Below are 23,860 nucleotides of genomic sequence, written 5' to 3'. Positions count from 1 at the left end.
TTCTAATCCAACATATATCCTAAATGTTATATATGAATGTAAACATATTTTAGCAATTGTTTGTCTAAAGAGAAGAAACGTTTGATATTTTAACTTCGATTTATTTCATCCTAGAAGGCGTAATTTGTAAAAATAGAAAATGGTAAGACATAAGTCTACATCGCGACACAAGAGCAGTAGAGGCAGAAAATTTTCCCTTCATTGATTTTAATATGAGATTTTGATAGGGATTTTTTTTGCCACGTATCGATTTAGGAAAGAGAACTTAGATATCTTTAAAAGAAGGTTCTAAGCATCAAGAATATTTAATTTTTCACTCGGAGCTTAAGAAAATGATGAGAATAGTATTTTGTGTATAGCTCATGTAGAATTAATTAAATAAAAAAAATTTGGAATTGGATCAGGAATTAATTTTAGACCATTTTAGAATGAAATTATCATAGGCTAATTTGAAATAAAATTAAGAAATTAATTAGGATTTAAATTAGATTAAGAGATATCATTACATGCATATAGAGTAATCACGTCTATTTTTTAAAAAACCAATTTTTTTCTAAACTTTGTGTACGAAAAATTAAATATTAGTTTAATAATTTAATCTGCAGATATTTTGGCTTTTGAAATTCACTAAGCATTTAGCTATAAGTTTCTGCCCCAGTATATATATCATAAACGTATATATATATATATATATATATATATATATATATATATATATATATATATATATATATATATATATATATATATATATATATATATATATATATATATATATATATATATATATATACCCACTTTCTAATACACTGCTAGCGAGTTTCAGTTTAATTAATTACTAGCTGCAATGTATAGATGATGTCGGATAATTGTCTGTACGTTACACTGCAGTAGACCCAGGATGACGCTATTTGCAATCAAGTGATTGAGTGCTATAGTTTAAATTGCTGTGGATTCTCCTCCAAAGTGTTCTATTACCCAATACAGTTTGGAGACATACTATCCACATTGTGTTAGCAATAAATTCATGTCTATTTTTAAATTGAAAATAGATATTTAAGAAGTAAATACTTAAAAAATAAATTTAAAACAATTTCTCTTTCTTTTTAGTGAGAAATATTTTTAATGGTTCTTGTAAGGAGATCTTTAAAGCTTCGCCTTTTTTACTTTCTTCTATATATTTATTGTAATCGACAAAAAGTTTGAACTCGAGATTTTGACGAATCTCCAAATTTCAGAATCCCCCGAATTCGATAAACACATTTTTAGCATTATGTCTACCTGTTTCTTTATGAACACGATAACTCAAAAATGCTTTGTGCAAGGTGAATGAAATTTGGCATATGTCCATATGACCATACTTGTAGATTCTTTTCAAATTTCAGACTAAACCAATTCAAAGAAAATCTTTCTGTTCAAATGCAAGTGAACTTGATAGCTTCAAAATATAAAGATCTAGATACCTAAAAATTCATACATATGTTTAGAGCCTACATTATAGATACTTATTCAGTTTCGAATAAAATAAATGTAGTAAAAGATTCCCATACTTTTGTATACGTGTAAATACAATAACTTTTAAATACAATAATTTAAATCAAGGAATTTCGATATGTTATTTTGTGATTCCATCTCTAGTTCAATATCAAATATTTATTTCAATCTTTTTCCAAAATCGCGTCATAAATACATATGGATTTATTAAAAATGCTAGATACATGCCAAAGATCTATATTTCTTAACTATTTTCACCAATGCCATGCAAAGTATTCTCGGCCTTGTTCAAGGATCATAATTTTATGCAGGGTTAGAGAGATACGACTTTTATTGCGGCCTTGGTTTGGTTATATTAACGTCCCGTTTGAAGCCACACTAGGGCTATTTTGGGACGGACCTCGTCATTTTGAACCGCGGTGAGATGACGAGGACGACACCTGAGCTGGCACCCCCCTCTCCACACCACACCACACCAGCGGGAGGACGTTTGGTCATGACGAATTTAACGTGCACCAGACCAGCTTACACGACGGTTCTTCGGTGGAATCGGGTCACGAACCTGAAACCCTCCGGTTCCAAAGCCGAGACCTTACCACCAGGCACTTTTATTGCGGCAAATACCTCCGAGAAACTTTCGAGCAGGTCACTCTCACTTGTGTGTACCATTTACCAAGACAATTGATTATCACATTTTATACATATTACTGTGAAGGACGAATATCTATCAAATGTTGACACTATCCTATGACTGTAAATATTATCATAATCACTGGTGTAGGGTTAATTAAGGTTATTGAGTGCAAATGCTGTAGAAGTTTTTATTTTCCTAGATTAAAATTGTTCTCATGAGAAGAAAATTTATAGTTTATATGTGAACATAATCATGTTATGAGTAATTCATTAAAAAAAGCCTTTTTCCGAACTAATTAATTAATTAATTAATCTTAGTTGTTCCAAAATTCAGAATTGTCATGGGAGTGCTCATTAAACAATGCCTTTTTCATCAAATCGGTTTATTAATTAATTTGTCTTAATTGTTGCAACATTGAGAATTGTTATGGAAAACACATTAAACAATGCCTTTTTTACTAAATTAATTAATTAATTAATTAGTCTCAACAGTCATATCTCCCCATAGCAATTCTTTTTTTTATCAAATTAATTAATTAGTCTTAGTTGTAGCAAAATTCAGAACATTTTTATCTATGTAGTTCTTTACATTTTGTAATTATTCTACTCTTTTATTCTTTGACACACAGGAAAATTTCTTTTAAATGCCTTTTGTTCAAAGATCTATAAAGCTAGTGTAAAATCCACATACCAACTTTCATTCATCTAGTTCAAAGCGTTTTTGAGTCATCGTGTTCAAACACAAACTGACAAACTTCGGACCCATATTTTGTTTTTCGGACTCCGGAAAGTCTGAAGCATGGAAATCCATAAAAATCGAGTTCGAATCTTTTGAGTATTACAATATTTTCCCTTTGTATACTTCGAATTCGAGAAAATAAAAAGGAAATCAAAATAGTACTTGAGTCAGTCAGTTTCTGGAAGGGATTTTTATTTTTCTGAGCATATTTATTGAAGCCATACACATTTAAGTTACAGTTCTTTCAAAGTACTCTTTTCCTGCGTTCACTGCTGTTCGTTCGATGGCTGAAAACATTTCTTGGATTTAATACACGAAATTTTTCGTAGTAGTTTGAAACAACTTTTCGGAATATATCAAACAACACCTCTTTCAGCTGAGTTAAAATATACGACTTCGTTCGGGTTGAATGCTTTTAAAACTGTTATAAAATACTTATATTTGTGAATTTTTCTGTAACATACAATAAGTAAATGGGGAAAAACTACTTATTATTCAGTTTAAAATATATCAGTTTAATCTGGTAAAATATATCAGCTTATAGTTATCAAAGGTGTTTTGTAATTGTATTATTGTATTTTTAGGATAATATATATATATATATATATATATATATATATATATATATATATAACAAATATCATCTAGTCTACAAGTTTATCAAATAATTTATTTAAGATTTTCCAGATTACTTAAGAATTTATGTTACCTAGTCCCTAAACTAAGAAATAAATTTTATTTCTATGCGGTCTTCAATTATTAGGATTAACCCTACAGTGCATCGTGTAACCATTTAGCTATAAATTTTTATTTCCATTTATAAGCTTCACATAGCTGTTCTAAATGGCAATAATGAATATTTTGAAATTCTTTTAAAAATTATTTTTAATAAACATTTGTAGAAAAGACCGATTTAAATTGGAAATTGGAAAGCTACGAAGAAGGCTGTCGTATGAATAGTTCTGCCATTAAAAATACAATCAAATTATTATCATTTTTTTTCCTTTTTGCAATGTAAAAAATATATTGATGAAAAAGAACTTCCATTTTTATTGTAGATTTATTGTAATGTGATTTGTACCACTGGGATATAGTTTAATTCATAATGTAGCCATTTGGAACAATTAAAATTAAAAAAAATATTTAAAAATTGTTAAATATTTTTCCCTTATTGTATTTAGGTACTCAAAGGACATATACTCCTTTAAAAAAACCGCCATGCGTTCTAGGGTTAAAATGATTAAAAATATGAAATTCTGAAGTATTTTAACGAATATAGAATATTCGTAAATGGATAGATTTCTTATTCTGTTGCTCAGTACCGGCAGAAGATCGTTAAAATACTTCAGAATTTCATATTTGTAATTATTTTAACCCTAGAACGCATGAATATATTGAGGAAATTATTGTTCTAAATTTGAATAAAGCTATATACATTGAAGTTTAATTTATGAGGATAAAAGTCTTTTAAAAAGTTTAGAATTGGATAAAATAGTATTTTAAAACGTAAAAAAAGCATTAAAATGAGAATTATGTAAATATATAAGTCAGTGCAATTTCCCGAAGAATGAACTTAGAAGTAAAATTCAAAGTATTTTACAAAGAAATCTCTTCATAAATTAAGAATATTGAATTTTAAAAAATAATTGATATTTTCGCTAAAAATATATTTTTTAATTTTACTCACTCATTTAATTAAATGTCAAGAACTGTTATTTGAAATCCCTTAGCTCCTCAAAGCAAAAATGAAAGCAAACCTATTCAAAAGTTTAATTTTCTGAGTTTACAAGTTATTTTTGAAGTTTACTTTTCTTTCATTATTCGATCAGTTTTAGTCGCAGAGTAGAATTTTTGTTTGTTTAAAATGTTAGAGCAGCAAGAATATTTTATTAAATATATTAATAGGACAGAATGGACAGTAAGAAAGTTTGGGCTTATTTTATTTTTCTGCAATCACTTTCTTGATTCAAATAACATTGTTTGATTCAAATAACATTGCTACAATTCAAATAACATTGCTTGATTCAAATAACATTGCTACAATTCAAATAACATTGCTTGATTCAAATAACATTGCTACATCGGAATATTCTAGAGATAAATTTAAAAGTTTATTTGTAAAGATCAAAAGGTACAAAATTTGAAAGCGATCGTGATATCTACAAAGATGTTCCATAGATAAAGATTGCAAAAATACATGAAATTCTCATTAGTTCAAATTTACGAAAAAATTCAAAAATGCTTTGCAAACGCTTTATGAGTCTGTTTATAAAGACATGTCAAGCAATTTCACGGAATTCGAACAACTTAATTAAAATGTAACATTATAGCGTAAGAAAAAAATGGTACTCTTTTATCTAGATCAAAGTTTTATCTTCTTAAAAGATATCGCATATCTTGAAGAACATTGTTTATGTTAAATTAAAATTTTAATAAGTTAAATTCCTTTCGTTAAGTTTTTTAATTAATTTGATTTCGTTTTTGAAATTTGTTAATGAAATTTCAAACATGTATAAAATATTTTGATAAAATTATGCGTATTTCTTCTTAAGTTATTGCATTTCAAATTGCAAAATATATTTTGTACGCTATCTTTTACATATTTGTATACGTTTAAAAAAATTATTGTAAGTATAAAAAAATATAAAGTATAAAGAAATTATTGTAAGTATAAAGAAATATAAAGTATAAAGAAATTATCGTAATTATAAAGAAATATAAAGTCTAAAGAAATTATTGTAAGTATAAAGAAATATAAAGTATAAAGAAATTATTGGAAATATAAAGAAATATAAAGTATAAGGAAATTATCGTAAGTATAAAGATATATAAAGTATAAAGAAATTATCGTAAGTATAAAGAAATTATCGTAATTATAAAGAAATTATCGTAAGTATAAAGAAATTATCGTAATTATAAAGAAATTATCGTAATTATAAAGAAATATAAAGTATAAAGATATATAAAGTATAAAGAAATTATTGTAAGTATAAAGAAATATAAAGTATAAAAAATTATTGTAATCATGAAAAAATTCGAACCCGAGGTTTTGAAGAATCTCTCTAGATTCAAACCTCTCTAGATTCGAAAAACACATTTTTGGCATTATGTTTGTCTGTCTGCAAACACTATAATTCAAAAACATTTTGAGCTAGACATATGAAATTTGATATATGATATTTGTATATTTGATATTTGTAATTTGTATATTCCTATCAAATTCTTAACGGAAACCCTTCAGAGGAAGTCTGTGTTCTTCTGGATGTTCAAGTACAAGTGAACTTAATAAGTAAAATAAAACCAACAAAGAGTTGGATAAATAAAATCCGGTGAACAGTTGGAAAAACTGAAATTTAAATATTTATCACATTCTGAAACAAATCTCTCAAAGGATTCACAGTCTGTCGTTCTATTTTAGCATTCATATAAACACAATAATTCATAAATGCAATGACTTAAATCAATGAAATTCGGTACGTTATCATGTAACTTCAACTGTAGTTTCGCGTCAAATTTTGATTTCAATCTGTCGGGAAAAAAAGAAGAAAACGTCCAAAATACATATTCGCATGATAATGCTATTCATGCCAGTGATCTATAATTGGTAACTATTGTTCAACAATATCAATTACCGAAGCTCACAATTTTATGAGGGAAAAGAGAAAGAGATAACATATTTCTAAGAGGGTATGCAAGACACTTTCCAGGAAACCACTCCCATTAGGTTTTCTTTTCTTTAACTGTATTTTTACCATATTCTAAATATGTTGTTTCGCAACATCCATTTTTAATTCAAATATAACTAAAGCAAGATAATAATTCCTTTTTCAATATCAGCAAAACATCAAAAAGATACTATCGTTGAATTCCAAATACTTTTTTTCTTATAACGTCATATTATCACAATTAAACAATATTTAGTACAATCTAATGAAAAATCTCTAGTGAGTTTTATGTAAGCGTCTTTGCTTCCAATTAGGTTTCTTTTTTTTCTTCTTTTTTCTTTTTTTTACTTTGCTATCGTATTCCCATTTCTTTCTTTTTCCCTTTTTTTTAATTTTAGGAATAAACATAAAACAGTTAATCATGCTCTATTTAATTTGCTAAATTTATCTCTCTAAGATATCAAGCTAGAGAATAAAAACAATATATTTAGTTTAATTTATATGAACAAGCAACTTGGCTTTAAAAAAAAGTTAAAATTATCTTCAATTTTAAAAAAATACATTTTTTTATTTCATTGCTCTTAGCTAACCATTACTCCCAAACCATCAAAGTCAACACTGAAAATGAACGGAGCCCTCCCGAGCTTTAGGATTTCTTTTTCCATTAAACAGTTCACGCAGTTAAATTATTTTCGCTAATGAAGTTGCCTTTCATAAAAACCTGATTAGAGCGCAATTGAGCGAAAGCGAGGCAGGAATCTGAAGATGGAAACGCTTCCGGACAGATTGGATCTCTCTGAAAAGCTTGCTTCCTGCTTCACTGATTGGACCTGGAAGCTGCAAGATATCTGCCACGTGACAACAAGGGACTAATTAAAGCCTGGCTCGAGCTAGATATCACCTCCCCCCTCCCAACCAAACCCTAAAGTTCCGTTTCAAACACGACGGCGTTTTCTCCTTGTTAAGTTTAATTCCGTTCCGGCGTTAATTCGACGCTTTTGTTTGTTTTAGAGAAACTGTGATGTCCTGGACAGTGTTTTGGGGTGATCCTTTTTAGGGTGGAATTTCTCAGGACACTGAGCCATTAAATGGGACTTTCTCGGTTTCTGCCGTGGTTCAATATTAAATGGGATGTTATTAGATTGTAAATTGGGTTTTACGGTTTTGTGATGTCATTGATGAAGTTTTGTAATTACCATGCGTTTGTGGGCTGTTTCTGCTTGGACTTGAGAAGAATACAATGTATGTGAAATGAAAAATAACATGAGATTTTTACACCAAAAGTTACCAATAACCTAATTCATTTTCTAATTTAAGAAAGGAAAAGAAAATATTGAGCTTTATAGAGAGTGACATTTCTAGCAGTGGCATTTCTATTATCACTTCCACATAAGTTATTTAGAATAATACAGTTAATTTAATGTAGTATCATATATTGATACATAAAAATAAAATTGCTGTAAGGAAGTAAAAAGAAAATGATGCAAGTGCGTAATTTTAATAATTATAATACTTTTAAGACTGTGACATTGTTTTCCTGCAGTGCTAATCTCATCACTGCAAAGACAGATCTACAGTGAATCTTAGGGATTCTGAATGCATTCCCGATTAATGATCCCCGACTTTAGCGTTAAGCATAGTTAGTACTATTTCACGTTAAAAAATAAGGTTCTGGAAAATGTAAGGAATTTGACTCTATTACTGTTTAGACACAAAATCTGGAGATTCTTCTGTAAAACTCCATAATTGTCAGAAAATTATATTACTCGAGGAATCAGATTCAGTCGTTCTCTCACTGGAGTATAGATCGCAGCATGTGCTCTCTGACTTTTATAAATATTCTCGAAAGAGCGATTTGCTATTTCCTTGTTATCCTAATTTCTACAAGTACTATCTTTATGCAAAGTCTTTATATGTGCTTCGTAATTACTTGCAATATAAAGCATCGTTATCCATTATTCAATACGTCGAACTTCTTTCATTGTATGCGCAACGTATATTTGCCATAATAATATTGTAACGAAACTTGTTCTGTTTTGGCTCGGACTGAATGGCTCAGTGGTAGAATGTAAGTTCGTATCTCACTGCAGGTAAATTACCTCAAAATTGTTTTGTTACTGATTTACTTTCTGTTATTTCTCGTTTGTTCTAGAATGTTCTTATAACTTCTGCATCTTTCTAAATCGGGAAGATTCGAGTCTTGTGGGTAAAATGTAATGTAGATGTAACGTTTAGTTCCTTGAATAAAATTTCGAGCTGAGATTAACGAATGTTATTTGTGATTTTAGTTAACACACGGTTTATCTATGCTAACTTCATCTACGAGACAATATTTTTGAAAATAAAAAGAGGCATTATTTTGTGTCTTGTAAAAGAAAACAACTTTATACAAAAGAATATTGTGAACTTCATTCCCATTGTTACAGCAATCGTAATCACAAAATCACATAAAAATTTTACTTATTAAGTCATTATGATTTTCAGTTATCACTTTGTTTCATGCATGCAAACGTACAGCCCGACAGACGGTCAACATGTGTAGCATTTGGCTCGACGTTTGAAAGGAATCTAACTGCAGATGCCACATCTATGTACCAATTTTTTTTCCATCCAATATTTTATGTTTCATAGTTATTATGTTCATTTGCATTCGAGAAGCCTGATAAATGAAATCGTCTAAATAGGTTTCGTTGAAAATTTGATGGAGATGACATTTAATTTCATCCGATTAGCTTATAGTGTTTTTAAGCCATCGTATTCCCACATAATTTCAAAATGTATTTTTCCCACTCGGGAAAGTTTGAAACATAAATTCATAAAAATCTTCATTTCGTGTTTTGTTGACGAGTACAATATACTCTGTATACGAAAAAGCAGAGCATGCGTATAACAGCAGAACAAGTTTAAAGTCTGTAAAACCTGGATGTGCATTTATGAAGGACGGTCGTTATTCAAGAAGGCATGCTTTAGCTACAAAATGCGATGTAGCTGTTTCTATTTTTATATTCTTTTCCACAGTACATTTTAATTTAAAACTGATGAAATGTAAAACTGTCATTGAACAATCTGCAATATTTTTTTCACATCTTTTCTGTGGCCAAGGAGTGAGTTTTTACTTTTAATAAGACCTCAATAGAACAGATGATCACATAAAATAATCTGAAGAAAGAAGAATTTCTGTAAATATAATTGAATTTGACACCTTTCAAGTAGTGTCCCACTGTACCAGAAGACAGAACTAAGATCATTCGAAATAATAATCCACATCACTCGGGTTGGTGCGAATTAATTATAATCTTAATTTTAACGTTTGCAGATATGTATGTTGTACAACGTGAGCTTAGTATTAGTCTTTTGTCATCTGAAAGATTCAAGAAAAATGGATTTCTATTTGATCTAGCTTATCTATGTCTTGCGCCCTAATAACGACTGCAGAAAAATTGACGATCAGCATAACAGAATTGCGTAGTTACAGAAATCGTCCGATGGATAAATAATGGTAAATCAAAAATAAATAATGATACTTTATTTCACTAGAAAAGACAATTTACTAGTTGCAAAATACAGCCAAGCGAAAATTCAAAGTTTTCTCTTCAAAAATCTTGTTTTGAAAAATCAATAATACACACAGAAACAATAAATCTTTATTAATGCATTGCGTACCGTTGACGAGTTTTCTCTTATTTCAGACGCTATCTGCTAAGGACCGCTCATGAGTTTTCTCGTTTTAGTTTTGTTTCCTAAAATGCATCGTGATTTGTAGTTATAATGAATTTAATTATGTGCAATTTCCCCAACTACGTACGCTCCCTGGAGAATGTCTTAGAGATGCCCATGCGATACAAATATGTCAAACAGCATAAATGGCACTCAAAGTGCAACTAGAGAATTCACTCAGCAATTCTCAATCCAAATTGAGAATTAATACTCGTATATGCGCTTCCACTTATATAGTCCCCATGATGAGGTAAAAAATTTTCTAGAAGAATCTACGAATCTTGGTTCCTATTTTGGATATTGCTGTAATTCTTGTACTTTCTCGATTCATAATTTTTTCGCTAAATTCTTTACCAAGATTGTCACCAAGGTCCGGAATCCTTGCCCTTTTTGGCCTCCTTTCATTAAAAATATCTGAAAATTCCTCATTTCAGAGATAAGCCCTATATTTCCTGAAAGCAATGTTACAAATTCGTGACAATTTACATTTTCTTGCACAAGAGTGATATTATTTATTTTTTATAAAATTGCCTATAATGGTTTGCTGAGTTTAGCTATACTAAGATCCTGTTTCGAAATAATGAAAGAGCTATTTTAGCAACAGTATACGTATACGATCTTGAGCTGTTTTGCCTTTTCGCCAAATTTGCATATTTAGGGTTCGAATCATATTTCGTTAGTCTCAAGATCTTAAGTGGAATTAAGTTCCGTGATTGTGAGCCTTTCATTTCGCAGACGAGATTTTATCACCAGACTTCTGACATTCCAACTCACAATAGAATTCGGAATTCCGTCTCACGTAATACAATAGCTTTATTAGGGAATCTATCACAGACGAAATTTTCGCTGACGAGTACTTTATTAGTCACTCGTTACGGTGATTATTCTTATGTGTTATTGTTAGATAGCAGAATTACTGAAAATAATGGGAATAAGAAACATGGAAATTCATGAGTCGTCAAAATCATGCAATCCTTGAGCAAATAAAAGCACACAATTCTTCTATTTGAATATGCTAAAAAAATAAAATAAAAAGGCCTGTCCTTTTATTATAATTCTCATTTTATGAAGTTATTGGAATTTTTTTTTCTCCCATAGTTTCAAGGCTTAAAATAGATATTTAAATTTCTTTAGTTTTATAATATGTGAATAAAATATTAAAATTTCAGAAACATATGCCTTTTTGCTATTTTATATAAAATATTATTTTTTATTTTGCCACTCAGCGAAGAAAACATTCTAAAATATCTCTGTTGTATCCATTTAACCAAAATGAATAAAAGAAATGTCCGTATGAATATTGCTTTTAAACAGTTTTTTTTCTCACATAATTTCAAGATTTAAAATTGATATTCAAATTTCTTTAGTTTTTAAATTCAAAAATATACGTACAAAATACTATCATTTCAGAAACATTATGCTTTAAATTTACGAATTTTATATAAAATATTATTTTTTATTTAGTCACTCTGCGAAGAACTCACTCTAAAATATCTCTGTTCTATTCCATTTCACAAAAATGAATAAAAGAAGTGTCTCATATGAATACTACTTTTAAACAGTTTTTTTCTGCCATAATTGCAAGGTTTAAAATACATATTTAAATTTCTTTAGTTTTTAAATTTAAAAATATGTGTACAAAATATTAAAATTTCAGAAACATTATGCTTTAAATTATAGTTTTTATATAAAATATTTTTTAAAAAAATTTTGTCGTTCTGCGAAGTACTCACTCTAAAATATTTCTGTTGTATTCATTTAACCAAAATGAATTAAAAAAAAGTGGCTCATACGAATGCTGCTTTTGAGCACTGAATGTAAACAATTCATGCGAAGAAGTTCTACATTTCAAAAAAACACCAAAATCCTTAAGGAATCGAGTCATGAATTCTTCACAAAACATTATTACATTCAAGATTAGAAACGAAAGTATCATACATTCGAAATAGGAAACATTCTAAAAAATTAAATAAGCAACAACAGATTCTTTAGAGTATTTTGAAATATGTGCATATTTTCTCGAGTCTCTTCTTACAGAATAAAATTAAGGTGAGTTTTCTTTTTTTATGCGAGTTGGGCTTTACGAAACACTTTTCGGACGCATATTCAGGAAATGCAGTGGGTCTGAAGATCTCTTATTCAATGAAAGGGCCCCAACGGCTTTCATGCCGGTCTTTTTATTCATTTATCTTTTTTTAGACTTCTTGAGAATTTTCGTTCCATTCTCCAAGGTGATATTCATCCTTTTGTTGTGCATTGTAAGGTTTCGTCTACAGATCTCTATAAATATCATTGAATTTTAGACAAAAAGGACAAGGGAACACTTGTTGGTAGACTGAAGGTTATTCTGAACATGAGCTTTCTATTGTATTGCATTCTAAAATGGAAACTTTAAAGAGTTTTAATTGGTAATATATATGTTACGGCCAAAGCCCGAAATCGGCCAGTTAACGAATTGGCCAAAGTTGCTGTAATCTCACGTACCAATGTCCGATCTTTTCTTGATTTCGGGATTCGCGAAGTGGCTAGGGACGATCAGCCAAAGTAGAAAGAAAGAAATCAAGAGCGGATTGTTTTACAAACTGTTAAAAATGAAGTATTTAAAAATGAGTACTTCTTTGTGCTGATTTTTTTTAAGTACAATTGTTTCTGAATCGAGTTCAAATATATTGCGACACCGCTGAGTTAAAAATAAGCTTGTAATATATAAAAATATGATCTCGTGTTATTCTGTTCTCATATTAAAGCAATAATAGAATTTATTCAGTGAACGTATATGCTGTAACAACGTGATAGCGTGAAGAAGATTAGATTTACGCCCTCAAAAATGACGAATTATATCTTGAGCAAATGCATTGCGTATCGTGTAATACAAAGGCAGATCCTTAGTCTTTTTCTGCTCCACGGATCTAATGTTAAAGATCCCAGTTCACATTGTCTCCCGAAATATCGCTTCAAAAAATATGAAATTTTTTGCAAAGGCAAATAGCAAATAGAAGGGCTAATTAAAACAAATATGAAGGAAAAATAGTTTTATTATTAAAATTAATTAAAGACATTTTTTTGGCACCATCTGTCGAATTTCACCTACATGTCCTTATTTATATTTTATACATCGAATAACTATTGGCAGAACCTTCTCAGGAACGTGGCACTCTCCTTTCTACCACGTGCACGCGGTCACAGCGGAGGCGACAGATGTGCCGCCTACTGGTCAATCTACCATTATCACATCGGGCTTTGGCCAAGGATTCCCAGCCACTTCGCGAAATGGCGAAACTTGGGGATTTGATCGTCTAACAATCTTTACTTGCGCATATGCATGTTAGCGCAATAGCTCAAAAAACGCAACAGCTTTGATAAATGGAATTTCGCTCACAGTTAGGCAACTTAAGTACAGAATTTGATCAAATTTAGATCAAGGAATAAACAATCTGCCCTTCTTTATGTTGCATGAATGTAAGCGCTATAAATACAAAACTCGACAATTTAATTTCTTGACATTTGTTACGTGATCTTGATACTTAAATTGTAGTTCTGCTCCAAATTCCGTTTTTAATCGATCATGAAGCAGCATCTAAAACTCTTTTTCTACAATTTCTATGAAACTCATGTCCTTCCTCAAAGTCCACAATTTTAACCCTTAACAGTCGTAAGTCACGTGTCTAACGTGACAACGGTTCTTTTTTAACAGTTTAGTACAGTTGCATTAACGTCCTCTTCGAAAGCAACACTATGGATGTTTTGAGAAAGGCTTGCAATTTTAAACTCCAGTCATATCACCAGAGCAACACCTGCGCTGGCAACCTCCTTTCCACACTTCCACGCCACACCTAGGGGAGGACATTTGGCCCACGACGACCGATTTAACGTGTGCCAATACACGATGGAATTTTAGTGGAATCGATTTTCGAACTTAAAGCCTTCCGGCAAAAAAATCTTACCACTAGGCCAACGCAGTACCTGCTGATTTTATCTAACATTCAAAAGACATTCTATTGAAATAATTTTTAACAAGTGCAAAAGGTGCTGCTAGTAAATGTCAATTCCAATGATCCGATTGCTAAATGTATTTTATTTACATTTTTTGTTCGTTTGTTTGTGGGCATATATCTTAAAAAACAATTAAACGGTTTTTAACCCTTCAAAAGCCGTGTCTATTATATGCTAACATTCCATGCTATTTTTTTATTTTTGTCTGCAACGTCTTAATATTTTTTACAATTAAAAATCTTAACTATATTTGCATTTATTCATATTTTTCTATTCCCTCAAGCAAAAGCATTCCCTAAACTTCTTTAAAATCTAGAAAAGCAAATAGTTTGAATTTCCAAGATTTGTATTTAAAAGTTTTTAATGTTTTTTAATACTATATTTCTTTGCGAATTTGGATTTTCCGAAATATTATTAGTTTTTAAAAAATATGTTACACAGTGGCAACTTGAAATTGACTTACTCTTGAGATTAATCAACATAAAGTCAGACATGTCGAAATTGGTTACAATGTAATAGGATCAATCGATAAATTAATCTTCATCTATAATAAATATAGATATTTTCCTTAATATATAATTATAAATCATATACTAAAATTCAGAGCATATAAGGGTTGCCCAAATGAAAGGTGGACAAATTGGATAAAAAGAAAACCTTTATTGGAAATCAAAATAAATCGCCATGGGCTTAGCAACACAGGTCCTATATTTAGGTAGCAGGTCTATACCTTTGCTATAGAAAGATGGTGGTTGATTCTTGAGGAAGTGTTTCTCAGCTTCCTACATTTTGTCGCCTGAATGGAACGTATCCCCTATAATGTTCACTTAAGTGGCCCAAAAAATAGGAAGTCACAGGGTGACAAATATGGACTGTATGGCGAGGGTTACAACACTTCCCAACAGAATTTTTTTGAAGTCGTCTGGGTTTTATGGGAGACGTGTGGGTGGATAATGTCATGGAGAAGGATCATTTGTTGTGTCAGAAAGCCTAACCGTTTGCTTTTGATTGTTTTCCGTAGTTTCATGATAATATTGCAGTATTATATTGGATTGATAGTGTTCCCTTGAAGAAATCAATCAATAGGGATCCGAATCAACTGAAGAATGAGAAACCGTACTCCCACTCGTTGTTCCGATATGGGCCCATCCATGTATAGCACGCCTTTACTTTCGATCAATTTTCTCTAACACGAACAGGTTTCACAGTTGAACGCCGTGGGCTGCGGTGGCCTGGTGGTAAGGTCTCGGCTTCGAAACCGGAGGGTTTCAGGTTCGTGACCCGATTCCACCGAAGAACCGTCGTGTAAGGGGGTCAGTTGCACGTTAAATCCGTCATGACCAAACGACCTCCAGCTGGTGTGGTGTGGAGAGGGGGGTGCCAGCTCAGGTGTCGTCCTCGTCATCTGACCGTGGTTCAAAATTACGAGGTCCGTCCCAAAATAGCCCTAGTGTTGCTTCAAACGGGACGTTAATATAACCAAAAAACAAAAAAAAAAACCCAAAAAGTTGAACGCCGTATGCAGTGTATGTGAGTTGATTTGACGAGGAGTCTAACCCCGGCATGGCTTACCCCCGGTAATGTCAAACTGCAGGTTTCTTGGCAGTCATCATATTAAAGTTGCCGTCTCCTACGGGCACTGCGTCTGAACTGAGCTTTGATGGAGTGGCTTATATAGTATTGGCAAGATGCAGGTGGAAGTGAAATGGAGAATGTCAGGACTCTGTTCGATGGAGCTGCTACAGCTGCAGTCATTCTGACGCCATCGCAAGTGTCCACTTTTCATTTGGGCAACCCTCATATTTTAATTTTATTCATATTTTTCTATTCCCTCAAGCAAAAGCATTCCCCTGAATTTCTTTGAAATCTAGACAGACAAATACTAGCTTGAATTTCCAAGATTTGTATTTAAAAGTTTTTAATGTTTTTTAATACTTTATTTCTTTCATGAATATAATTGAATGATAATTAAATTTTTATTCATCAATATAATTGAATGATATAAATTCAAAATATTTTATTCTTTGACTCTAAACTCATTATATCAAATATGTTTATTCTTAATAGGGGTATGATTTTATAACGATGTGTATAGTTTTGATTCTTATTTATACAAGATTTTAAGCTATTGAGCAATCCTAGAAGAAAGATTTGGATTCTGAAATAAAATTACCATATATTCCCTTTTCTTAAGTCTTTTGAAAGCATTAAAAAGTATGTTTATAAATGACATTCGCTTTTATAAAAATAAATTAAAGTCCTTTTTTACCTTTTCATATTCCAAAACATTCTTCACAACTCTATCCATGGAGGATTTCCGCGAATCTGAATTTTTCGCATTCTTTGAATGAATTCAAGCACCGTCTTTTCTTATTCTCTTTTATTCATTTACCCTTTCTAGATCTGTTGAGAATTTCTTTTCCTTCTCTTAGATCATATCCGTATCTTTCTTTTGCGCACTGTAATATTCCTTCTGGAGACTTTTATCTGCATATTTCAATTTCAAACATAAGAACATAGTAACACCTCGAGAAAGATGCAACTTCTTTTATCCCTCTGACATGGAATTTTTATCACATAAAATTGTGAAACTGAAAAATTGAAATATTTTCCACAAAAGAAATAGAATTCAAAAGATTCCTAGATTTTTGTTATTGGATTTTGATATTTTCAGCGTTCGAAAAATACAGCAAAAAATAGTTGCAGAAAATTTAAGTTCATTTGTCATACTTTGAAATTAATATTTGACGGAAGCCAAATTCCGTTTCCGTCATTTATAGAATGACTTTTTAATTCAATATTTTTCTTGTGAATACCCATCTTTCTATAGCGCTTTGTCGTTTTGAATGTTTTGCTCTCGTTCTAAGATAATTGTAAGTGTAAAAAAAATTTAAAAAATACATGAATCCTTTGATGTGTAACGTGTGGCATTAAATGTCATGTAAAAGATTTTTTTATCCTTACACAAGGTCAGCATAGAATTTTGCCCTGTTTATAAAAATTTATTTCTTAAAAACCATTATAATAGTCGCTTGTTTCTTTAAGTATATTTTTGTAAAGTCTAAATTTCTTACTTAAATTTCTATACAGAAAAAAATATCAAAATGCTATTCTAGTTCTCATAATAGGCCGCGATATCCTGGTTTGTAGAGCGCCGGATTCGCGTCACTTAGGTTGCGAGTTCGAACCCCGCCGGTCGAAGATTCCCCGCGTGCTGGGTGGCTGACGCGCGTTAAGTCTATCGTGGTCACAAAGTCCTACATGTCGAGAGTAATACCACTGGAGGTACTGGATCAGGGGTGATCGTTCTCTGATTCGGGTCTAAATTATGATCTGTGGTTGAGTGAATGAAATGCGTGAATGAAATCCGCCCCGTAAAACGGGTTGTGACGTGCGTGTAGCTAAGTCGTTCTCTTGGCCCTGGATGGCGCTGCTTTAGAAACAAGAGGCGCTCCCCCTCAGGCTTAAATCGGCTGACTTTGAACAGCGGGCTTGTCCACGGCCAGTCCCATAAGAAGCAACAATAGTTCTCATAATGGCTTCTTCAACATTTATTATGTAACACTGAACACAGCATTTGTTGTCCAGGACTTCAGTACTTGATAATTACGAAATCAAAGTGTCAAATACCTATAAAAAAGTCTAAACAATTGAATATTTATAAAAAAGGTGAAAGTGGCTTAAATTCCACCACGCAGATAAAACTATTGCTGTATATAGTATATAAAAAAAACTTTCTAAATTAGCAAAATTCGGGAAACTGCGCTTTAGTTAAATTAATATCATTAAAAAGATAATAGTTTGAAGTTTTAGATTTTTCAAAAATCATTACTGCATGTTTTAAAATTATTGTGGTATTTATACCTTTTGTTTCTATAGTATTATGCTATACTTCAGAATGTTATCGATAAACAAAATCAAAATTTCTCTTGTTTCAATTTTTCGTATCCGAATTTTACAAAGAGATAGTATTGTTATCTTCAAAAAGTTTGAATTCGAGAATTTGACGAATCATCCCGTTTCAAACTTCTCTGAGTACCAAAAACACATTTTTTGCTTGTGTACGCGATAAAAAAAAAAAAAAAAAAAAAAAACGCGATGAACAAGACAAGTGAAATTTGGTATGTGATCTTGACACCAAATTTGTAGTTTCATTGGTCTTCTTTATTCTTCTTCATGGTCATCTAAGGAAAAAATATTATTACTAGACTTGAAGAATTGTGTAAATAGTTAAATCTTATATAATAGATAATTTATTTAATCTTATGCATGGATCCATGAAAAATTTTGAAACAAATCCATTAAAAGTTTGATCTTCTGTTGGTCTGAACTTTCGTATCTATGCAATTTCGTATATACACGATAACTCAAAAACAAAGTAACTTAACCCTTTCTAGGGCCGTGGGAAGTATGTTTCCCACCAAATTTATCAATCTTTGTATGAAATTATGCAGGTTGGCATCAGTTCTGACACATTTTTTTAGTAAGTCAGAAACTTAGATGCTTCAGTTCTTTATCTCAGACAAAATGATGTGTCTTGATTTTTTATTTAATTATTAATTAATCATATTAATTAATTAATCAAATTAAATTTATCTCATAAGCTAAATGAATCCCTTTTCTTATTCTAATTTCAAACCTAAAAATATTTTAACATAATATGACTAGAAAAAAATGGCCCTTTAAAGGGTTAAATAAACTTAATATATTATGTGACTTTTGATAAGATTGTAGTCAAATTTTTGAATTAATCCCTCTGAAAAAGAGCGTCCAAAAAACATATTCGATTTTCTCTTCTATATGACAGGCGCAAATCTCTCATTTGCCGGACTCTGTGAACAAAACTGTAAGCACTCAAGACGTTCGCAAACTGGTCTTCACCCTGTCCATAATTTTATTAAAGGAAATCTATGAAGGAAAGTTTCTCCGGGAACCAATCCCACCGATTTGTTAGTTTACTGGAGGGTGTAGTTTTTCCCGAAACATTCTCGAATATTCTCTATTAAAAGTTTTATTCCCCTCCCCGCTTTATGAAATTGTGGAATCTTGGACAAGGCAGTGAATGCCACGAGTGCTCGTTTTTTATCGCACGTGAGAGTTGAATGCTTAACTCTCATGTGTTGTTTATCTACCAAGATTTAGAATTTGAAACAATTTTGTCAGGAAACCATTAAGATCAATTTTCAGAAAATATTTAAATGAAATTTTTGTGTTGTTGCTTTTGACACTTGTTATATACAAGCCCACTCACAAAGTCAGCGATTTTAAGCCGAGTTTCAGCGTCTCTTGCTTCAATAGCGCCATCTAGGGCCAAGAACACTTCTTAGCTAACCTTTTCACGGTGCGAACTTGAATCATATATTCCCTTCACAGATCGTAATTTAGACCTGAATCAGAGAATTATCCCCTCTGATTCAGTACCTCCAGTAGTATTGGAGGACTTTGTGGACTCTACAGATTTATACGTGCTATTGCTGCCATACACACGGAGAGTCTTCAGCCGACGGGATTCGAACTCACAACCCAAGAGATGCGAATCGAACGCCCTAACTACCTGGCTATTCCGTCTTATAAAATTTATAGAAGTCATTATCTTGGCGAACCAAATGATGACCAAAAATGGCTAAAATTTCATGATGCGAAAATATCTTTTTTTTTATTTATGAATCAAACTCCAACATTTATATATTGGTTAAAAATAAACTTATTTTTTAATTCTAGAACTAGAAAATATATTTTTAAAGCTATTTAGAAAATTTTTGAACAAATCTTGTTATTAGAAAGTTTAAAATGAGAAAGTTTTTTGCATTATAACTTTTTTAGATCTTCCATCCAAATATTTCTTTTAATTTTGAAAACTAATCTCTTTTTCTTTTATTTTTGGCCTTTAACTGATATATTTTTTGGATCAAAAGTGGGTTTTTTTTTCAGTTTATTTTAAGCAAATACCGAAAAAAAATATACCTAGTTTATAACATTTTTTTAAGAATCCCGTCTTTAAAGTAGCCTCATGCAATAAACAATAAATAATAAAATTCATGTTTACCACTAAAATAATATTTACGTTCCCTAACAACTTAAAACTGTTTGAGAAATCAAAATATTTATCATTTACAACTGTTAGCTGTATTCACGTTGCAAATTGAAGGGGATCACATTTTCAAACTAAGACAGACACTTTCTGGAAAGTTAAACAAACAAATACATACAAAACCCTTTAAAAATGTGGAAATATATGCATATGAACTGCAACCAGCTTCTCAGTGAATAGAATTAAGGCCTGTTTTAAACTTCTTCTTGCAAAACGTTTTCCTCAGAAATACTTTTGCATATGCTTATTCACGAGAATGCGGAAGTTCTTGAATATCCTGCATTCATTGAACGAATTGAACGAATTCTCGTAGCTCTCTTTCTCTCCTTTGCTTTTATTCATTTATCTTTTTCAGACTCCTCGCAAAGTTTCGTCCGTTCTCTGAGATGATATTCATTCCTTCTTTGAGTCATATAATATTTCGTCTTGAGACTTCTTTCTATATCTTTCAATTTCATACAAAAGGACATAGGGACACCTGGAGACCGGTGGAATTTTCATCGGGACATGAACTCTCTGTTCGTATGAAATTCCGAAATGAAATGGAAAAATTGTTCTTTTCTTCTTTTCCTTACGGAGAAGTCTTATTTCATGATATCGTTCAAATTTTATCAATTTGGTTTCTATATTTCGCAGACATTTATTCTGTGTTTGTAGTGAATAAGAAAAAATAGTTAAGATGATATTAATTTCTATAAAATGTCTTTGAATTCTAGTTATGTCATGAATATATTTCGAAATATTCAAAGGATATTCAAGATGTCGTTCTTGTACCATGATTCAATTGTTTAACTCAATAGAATTCGATTATTTTATTTTTCTTCCTTAAGCTTTTTGACTGGTATCTCAAGCCTGATTCGACAGTCTGAATATTGCATCGTTTTCATATTCTATTCACAATTATGATATAAATTTGTTTTCACAATCTGGTTCAGTAATAAAAGATTAATTCGAATCCACATTCTGGTTAGATAGTATGAGATTAATTCGTATTCACATTCTGGTTAGATAATAAAAGATTAATTTTTCTTATTATTCTAGTTGGATGGTGAAAAATTAATTGGAATTCACTTTCTGCTTAGATAGTAAAAGATTAATTCGTTTTCACATTTTGGTTAGATAGTAAAAGATTACTTCGTTTTCAGATTCTGGTTAGATAGTAAAAGGTTAAATCGTTTTCACATTGTAGTTAGATAGTAAAAGATTAATTCTTCTTTTTATTCTACTTGGATAGCGAAAGATTAATTGGAATTCACATTCTTCTTAAATAGTAAAAGATTAATTCGTTTTCACATTCTGGTTAGATAATAAAAGATTACTTCGTTTTCACATTCTGGTTAGATAGTAAAAAGTTGAATCGTTTTCACATTATGGTTAGATAGTAAAAGATTAATTATTCTTTTTATTCTAGTTGAATAGCGAAAAATTAATTGAAATTCACATTCTGCTTAAATAGTAAAAGATTAATTCGTTTTCACATTCTGGTTAGATAATAAAAGATTACTTCGTTTTCACCTTCTGGTTAGATAGTGAAAGGTTAAATCGTTTTCACATTCTGGTTAGATAGTAAAAGATTAATTCTTCTTTTTATTCTCGTTGAATGGTGAAATATTAATTGGAATTCACATTCTGCTTAAATAGAAAAAGATTAATTCGTATTCACATTCTGGTTAGAGAGTGAAAGATTAATTCTTATTTTTATTCTAGTTGGATAGCGAAAGATTAATTGGAATTCACATTCTGCTTAAATAGAAAAAGATTAATTCGTTTTCACATTCTTGTTAGATAATTAAAGATTAATTCGTCTTCATATTCTGGTTAAATAGTAAAAGATTAATTTGTCTGGTTAGATAGTAAAAGATTAATTCGTCTGTTTAGATAGTAAAAGATTAATTAGTCTTCACATTCTAATTAGATAGTTTAAGATTAATTCGTTTTCACAAGTTAGATAGTATAAAATTTTCTATAAATACCATATAATAGCAAAAATAATCAGGCTAAACTTTAGGAATCGAAAAATCCGTATTTATGATAAGATTTATTAGCTAGCATACTAACTATAAATCACAACATTTGTCTTAATTTTCACTACTTTTTCAATACAGTTTAACGGACAAACTGGTTTAAAAATCATGAAAGAATATCGTTTTGGATCATCAGATCCAAAACAATCAGATTTGGTACTTTTTTGGATGTAATTTAAAAAAAGGTTGCTTAAAATTGTAATTAGATTATTAATTAAAATCTTATCATAGGCCAAATGAAAGAAAATTCCCCAAAAAATATAGTAGTAAGACTGTTTTTTATATATTGTATATACGCTAATAACACATTCTTTAAAGCTGCTTAAATATAAAGCAACTTTGAAGAATGTGTCTGTTGAAGAACTTGTTCTTTTTATTTGTAAATCTCAACTCTCTATTGCCAAAATTGTCCATAAAATAAAAGTTACCAAATTGTCAGAATATTTATAAGGTCTTAAACTCTATGAAATTTACCTTTTCAGAGCTACTAATTTTATTTATGGAATTTTTTTTCTCTAATGCGAAATATACAGGGGAACTTTACGAAATATATTCAAAGAGAAAGTATTGTATTCGTCAAAAAGTTCAAACTCGAGAATTTCATGAATCTTCACGTTTCAAATTTCCCTGAATTTTAAAAATATATTTTTGAAATTAAATCTGACTGTCTGCCTATCTGTGAATACTATAACTCAAAATTGCTCTAAGCTAAATTTAATCTATGATCTTTACGTCAAATTTGTATATGTCTATCAAATTTTAATATAAATCCGTTCAGAAGAAGTCTGTCTATCAGGCTGTTCATATACAAATGATTAAAATAATTACAAAATGAAACAAATCGATGCATAAAATATAGTAAAAAAATGTATCGTCAAAAATGTAAATCCTAAACTTTTTTTTTATCAATGGATTTTTTTTGTGTGTGGATTTTATCTCTGCTATATAATTATGAGTAAATTTTAAATATAAAATGAATATGGATGAATCAATTCTTAAATGCTATCATGCTAAAATGTTTCGGATTGTTATGTATCTCTTCTAAATTTTTAATGTAAAATAGCAACATATTGAATTTAATAGTTGACTCCTCGAATCTGTAAAAAAATTAAAAGAAAAACAATTTCATTTTGAGTTTTAATCGACAACAATGAGAGCCCTTCAATCCCCCCCTCCCCTCTCTTGACCATCAGAATATTTTCATTTGACAAATCTGCAGTTTCTATTTCATTACTTTCAACCGAGCTAAAATTTCGAAAAGCGCCATCTAGAGTAAAAATCTTGAACCACATCTCAAGTTTTATTCCCAAGCTTTATGAATCATTACTTATCTTTTATTACGAAATATCACAGAATAATTCTAGTGAAATCATATTTATATCGAACCGCAACATTAATGAATAATTCTATAATTAATATAGAATAAATGGCAACACCTATTTTGTTTGCACTTCATTTTATTTAGAGAATTTTATAGTCAAACGATAATATGAATATTTTGTTA

General features: G+C 30.5%; 1 protein-coding gene across 1 annotated transcript in view; it reads left to right on the top strand.

The window, feature by feature from the left end:
* The window catches only part of LOC129984733 (diacylglycerol kinase 1-like), a 618,611-nt gene that overhangs the window by 486,948 nt on the left and 107,803 nt on the right, over nt 1–23,860 (top strand). The window lies entirely within an intron of this gene.

The sequence above is a fragment of the Argiope bruennichi genome, chromosome 9, assembly GCF_947563725.1.
Source record: "Argiope bruennichi chromosome 9, qqArgBrue1.1, whole genome shotgun sequence".
NCBI lineage: Eukaryota > Metazoa > Arthropoda > Arachnida > Araneae > Araneidae > Argiope > Argiope bruennichi.
The sequence above is the reverse complement of the archived record's forward strand: the minus strand, read 5'-3'. Positions and strand labels throughout refer to the sequence as shown.